Genomic DNA, 6,263 nt, shown 5'->3' with positions numbered 1-6,263 from the left:
TAGCTTAGTTACAAGAAGACTTTTTTTTCAGGTTAAACCTCTATTTCTTCAAGACTTTTTGAAACAGAATTTAGAGGACATTTAAACCCAAAATGAGATCTGTTTTTAATTTTTGTTCATCAATGTGATATGCAAGCAAATATTCCAAGGGCAGCAAAAACAACTGTCTCATATAGTTGTTCATCCTCTCTCTTCTGTTCCCTAAAGTCACCTACATATTCTAAGCTGACCAGGCAGAGACTGTGGAGAAGCAGACCCTGATCACTCCCTTCAAGACATTTCTACATTTATAAATTTCTAAAGTGTTTCCCCTCAGGCCAAAAACTCCTGTTTGGCATACTACTATTTTGTCACCTCCCCATTTGCCTTCTTTTACACATTGTGAACATGTTGAAAAATACAGACCTAGCACAAATATTTGTAGGATTCTATTACTGAACTGCTTCTTCTACTGGAATTTTTACCTATATGAAATATTCATTGCAACAACAACGCCTTCTGCTGCACCTCACTTTGCTGTTCTCACTGATCTAGATGATGCTACTCTTGTATCAATGCCATACTGCTGTATTGATGCCTTCCTTACTTTTTTTTTCAGTCCAGAGTAGGACCGGTCATATTCCTACCAACAACATGGGTCTGAATGTATGATAGACCTCCTCCTCAGACTCTGGGACCTCTATCAGTTCACTACAGAAACCAGCGCTGACAGGCCAGGTCCATTGCATCAACTCATGATGGCAGCTCAGACATGAGTTTGTAAGCCCACTGACAGCAGCAGATATGGGACAGATACCACCTCAACACCATGGTGTGGTCCAAGCAGTGTGCAATGCTGTGGCATTTACACCAAACTTCCTCTGACCTGCCACAGATCATATGTACACTTAACTGTGCCTAACAGACTTCCTAAAAGTAGGCACACCATAAAATTAAAGGCTGGGTAAAAAGTTCTTCCTCCCTTCATTTGCCTGCCCCACCTTGAAAACACCCTGAAAGTGTTGAGACTCTACACCCACATCAGCCAGTTTCTGCCTTCCGTGTAACAGAGGTAATCTGATAGATAGTCTAATGTCCTCTGAAGAGACCGTTTCAGTCTTATGCCATGCCTATTACAAAGCCATGGCATTGCTGCAGCCAAGACTTACAATGGCAGTAAGGAAAAACACCTCTGGTCTGGTCAAACATTTCCAGCAACAAATATAATATACAAACATTAAATACATGTAGCTTGTATTCCAGCTAAAACCATTCACTTAAAGCCATCATACCTCAGCTGAGTCTGAAGGAAAAGAATTAGTTCCTACACACACTTCTGCAGAAAGAAGAAAATAAGGCATCGATCTGTTTCAGCCATGATACTGTCTCTGCCTTGCTGACATCTGCTGAACATCTTCAAATGTGAGGCTACAGCTATTTTTCTTCCCCATCTGGCACCATGGGCTTCACAGACTGGAATAAAAGGAGGATCTGATCCCATTCCTGGTATAGGTAACACCAAAAACATCTTGGAGCAGGACAATCAGGAATTAAAACAAAAACATCCTGAAAGGTGTGTGTGTGTGCTTCTTAAGACCTCTCTTCTACCTTCTATTTCAGATACCAACTTACTCCCCCAGAGAAAGCTGAACTAGCATGTAAACAACATGAGTGGCCTGTGTTAGGTTATGTGATAATAACTTGTCTGCACACCCACAAAGGAGTACAGAGAGACAACGGCAGAATGTGGAGAACAAATAGCCCTGTCCAGCCACTCGCAGGCCCATCAGCCCATCAAAGGCACTCCTTCACCAGCTCAGAGGAACACAGGTGGCAGATGGGAACCCGAATCAAGGACCCTGAGGGTTGAATACTTACCCTGGGTCCTTCCAGGGCCATTCCAGAATAGGCTCAGCCCCAGTGTCTAGACATGAAATCTACTGCCCCAAGTTACGAGGAGAAGCTTTCCAGAACATCTTTTGGATTGTCCAGGGTGTGGGACATGTGCAATACAGAGCAAGAGCAGTTTGGGGGCAGACAGGATTTAGGGGATGAGGAGAGGACTCAGAAGTGGGGAAAAGGAGGGTTTTGAGCATGAAAAATGTAGGAAAATATATAAGTTTAAAAGGGCCAATTAAGTGTTAATAGTGTATAAATAAATATGTAAAAGTGTATACAGTAAACTGTCAGTATGCTCATCTGTCTACGCCCTGTGACTGGTCAGCACAGACTGTCCTGTCTTCCAACCTCTGGGTACATGAGTGCCTGCCTATCCAGGGCAGCTACAGAGCAGACTGAGTGTGCCTAGGTGCTGCAGGAAACCACCTTGTACATACATATCCTGAGCTGCATCAAAAGCAGCGTGGCCAGAAAATCGAGGGAGGTGATTCTCTGCTGTACTCTGCTCTCACGAGACCCCACCTTGAGTACTGTGTTCAGCTCTAGGGCTCCCAATGTAAGAAGGGAAGAAACTGATCCTTTTGCAAATGTGTCTTATCTGCTAGAAATATTTACCAAACTTTTGAAATGTTGCTTGCGAGGGAAACTCCTCGGCTAACTAGGGTGATAGATTGAGAACACAATAGTATGTATGAGAAGACTGGTATATGAATTGACTTTTGTGAATACAGTTGGTTTCTCTTGAAAAAAATGGCAGCCCACCACAAATCGAGACCTAACTATTGACCATGAAGCAGGTAGAGACTGGAAAACTAAGGCCAGGTTTTCTGCAAACTGCCTGTTGGAAGTTGAGTTTCAAAGAGGTATTACCAACTGCAGAAGGATGTCCTCGATTTACAGTTTCTAACTTTACCAAATCTGGTAACAGGGCCCCAGTAAAGGAACAACATAGCCCTTTGGAAGGGATAAAAGGCATGAATGTCAGCCTTGCCTTCCTTCCTTTCTTTTAAGTATTTTGTGCTTTTTACCCATTCCCTACCTCCCTTTAAATTCTTTCTCTGAAATGGAATTTGTTGCAGTAAGTACTGTAAACTTGGGTAAGTACATGTGTAAATATTGCCAATAATGCGCACAGTCATGTTCAGTGTGAACTATCATGGCTAGGAACAATGCAGTTAAGTGCAATTTGTTACAGCAACAGGTACACAGGTTCTTTGCATTGACGGCGATAAATTCACTGTCTGCAAAAAAAAAGCTAGCATGCATGAAATACACAAGTGCGCCGCCTGGCTATTAATGTGTTAAAAGGCACAAAGGCTCTAGAGATTTCTCAGTTTCCATGGAGATACCTGGTATAACCAAGTGTTCAAATCTTACCCCATGGTGTCCCAATGGGGGGGGAGGGGGGGGGGGGAGGAGGGAGGAGGAGGGAGAAGACAGGGAATTTATTGCCATCAATCTGTTATAAATGAAGTCTCAACTCAATCTGAATTTAGTAATATTTATAAAAGGAATATTTATAAAAGGTATAAAAGGCAAGTAAACAGCGCTGGGTGTGCGGGGAGTCTACGCTCCACCAACACACATACACAAACATCAAACATTCTAAATATACAGAACATTGCTTTACATAATATACCCAAGTATTCCTATACATACGTACAATCAGGAAAGGTAACAAACAATCCTTTAAGTTCCATGACTTAACAGTCTCCATTTTCCATTCCTTTTCTTGATTACTAACAAGTCTCCATTTTCCATTCCTTTTGAACAATATGTCTCACTTTAAGTTGTCAAGCAACTCGGTCTTCAAGCCTTATGTATGTCGTTCTTCCCAGATCGAAGAAAAACATATCCGTCTCCTTTTCAAGGCCAATAGGCCTGAGTCAAAAGGCACGTTCAGGTCAACAGGGGGCGGAACAGCAAAGGCCTTCGATGGCTGTAGCAGCAGAGGGGCCCATGGTGTAGCAGTCAGATCAGTAAAGGAGCCCGCAGCTCCCTCACTATCTGGCAAACCACATGCTTCTGACTGTGGTCCCACATGGCTCTTTAAGGCCTCAGAGACTGCTCGCCAGGTGCCGAGCAATCCCACTGCAACCTTGCCATTTTTAGTAGCAGAGTCCCACACCTTGACCTCAGTTTGGTCCCATATTTCAGGCTCATAAACTGTCTGATTGTTAATAAGGAGAATAAGCAGTAAGGTTACCAGGACAGTCTTTGTTCCTAAGGACGTATGATTCCCCATAATGCACAACTGCTTACCAGCGAGAGGCAGCTGTGTGCACAGGTCCGCTTCTCTCAGCTGGAGCTTCTCTCCAGCTCCAGTGCGTCTATTTCCAGCAACTTTCTGTACAAGCTTCTCTGAGCAGTTTGCTGAGTCTGGCCGAACTGATCTTCATGAGGCAATCAAAATGCCTGTTCCCATCCTGGTCTCCATTCTGGCAGCCTGTTTCTCTTCACTTCTTTTTCCTGCTTCTTTATTGATGTAACTTCATCATGTTGCCTTTTTTTATCTTGAGGGCAGGCTCCCCTCTTATACCCTTCTCTCCACAGCAGTTCTTTTCAAAACAACTTTTCATTGGTCAAACAACTTTGAATGTAACAACAACAGCAAACACCCAGAAACATCCATGCCTTAAGGGCTGGAGAACAAGAGAACCAGCTGGGGAACAAGAAACTGGAGACTGCATGGAGTCTCCTGAATCACCTTTTTTTGTTCCCTCTAAACTCTTTTATATTCCTGATGGCCTCATCGTTAAGAGTCTAATGTTATCTCAACCATGGGTCTTTCCAACCCCCATGGCCACATTCCCAAATCTCCCCCTTCTTTATTAATATCAACCATTTTCTCGACACAAATTACCACTCCATATATAACAAGGTGATCAATGTGCCTTTTCCCATCCTGGTCTCAGTTCTGCTAGCCCGTTCCTTTTCATTCCTTCTTTCTAATTCTTTATTGATGACATAACTTCATTATATCATGTTGCCTTCCTTTTTTTTTTTTTTTTTTTTTTTTTTTTTTATCTTAAGGAGAGGCTCCCCTCTCATACCCTTCACCCCACAGCAGTTCTTTTCAAAACAACTTTTCATTGGTCAAACAACTTTGCATACAACTTTTCATTGGTCAAACAACTTTGCATATAACAGCAACAGCACACACCCAGAAACTTCCACGCCTTAATGGCTGGAGACCAAGCAACCCAAGACTGCATGGAGTCTCCTGAATCACTCTTCTTTGTTCACTCTGAACTCTACATTCCTGATGGCCTCATCGTTAAGAGTCTGATGTTATCATCAACCGTGGGGCTTGTCGACCCCCATGGCCACACTCCCACATCTCCCCCTTCTTTATTAATATCAACCATCTTCTCGACACGAATTACCACTCCATATATAACAAATCCAAAGAGCCTGTGTACCTGTTGCTGTAACAAATTGAACTTAACTGCATTGTTCCTAGCCATTATAGTTCACACTGAACGCGACTAGAGTAGGGGCATGCTGTGTTATTGGTGAATCTGTTACCGTGATAGTCCAGTACCCTGAATCTGACTGGACCCATTTCAGTTAATGCGTTATTGGTAAATCTGTGACTGTGATAGTTCAGTACACCGAATACAACCAGACCCATATTTTTCGGGGTCCAACAGAATGGCAAAGATAAGGTCAGAGTGTTCATTAGAGAGCCATTGAATTGTTAATACTCACCAAGCAGAGTGGCTCACTGCCCTCTGCTGGGATAGGAGTTTTTTTGCCAAGCTTCTGACTTGTCAGTTAGGCTCATGATTTAAAGATCGAAGCCAAAATTTCCTTAAGTGGTATATTCTTTATTGCAGCGCTGGATGCACGGGGAATCTTTGCACCTATCGTGCATGTTTGAAGTGACAAACTATCTCATATTTATACAGTGAAACAATGAATATTCTATTAACGCCTATACATATTCATTACCTAACCCCGCCTGCTCTCACTTCATATGCTAATTAGCTTATCAGTCCTTGCGCTTGTGCAAAGCCTTCCAAGAATTGTGGGCCGGGGTCTTCAAGATGTGGGCAGTGGTCTTTGGGAGGAAGACCATAGGTCTTCCTCGTGATGCACTTTTCATCTTTTGCTTAATCAGTTGTTTTCCAAGCTGTAAAAATGCTGAGTTGGCTTTCCGCCTAACTGAGGGTTGGCAGATAACAGGATGTCTCAGTTAACAAGACATAACAGACGGTTGACTCAAGTTATCTCAAGTCTCAGCCTAACTGAGGGTTGACAGATAACGGGATGTTTTCAAATAACAAGGTGCTTCAACATAACAGAAGGTCAACAGATAACAAGATGTCATTTACTTTGTTCTCATTAATTTTTTAACCATGAGATTTATTCTATTTTAAAGT

The sequence above is a fragment of the Aythya fuligula genome, chromosome 18 (genome assembly GCF_009819795.1).
Source record: "Aythya fuligula isolate bAytFul2 chromosome 18, bAytFul2.pri, whole genome shotgun sequence".
Lineage (NCBI taxonomy): Eukaryota > Metazoa > Chordata > Aves > Anseriformes > Anatidae > Aythya > Aythya fuligula.
This window is presented reverse-complemented; position numbering follows the sequence as displayed.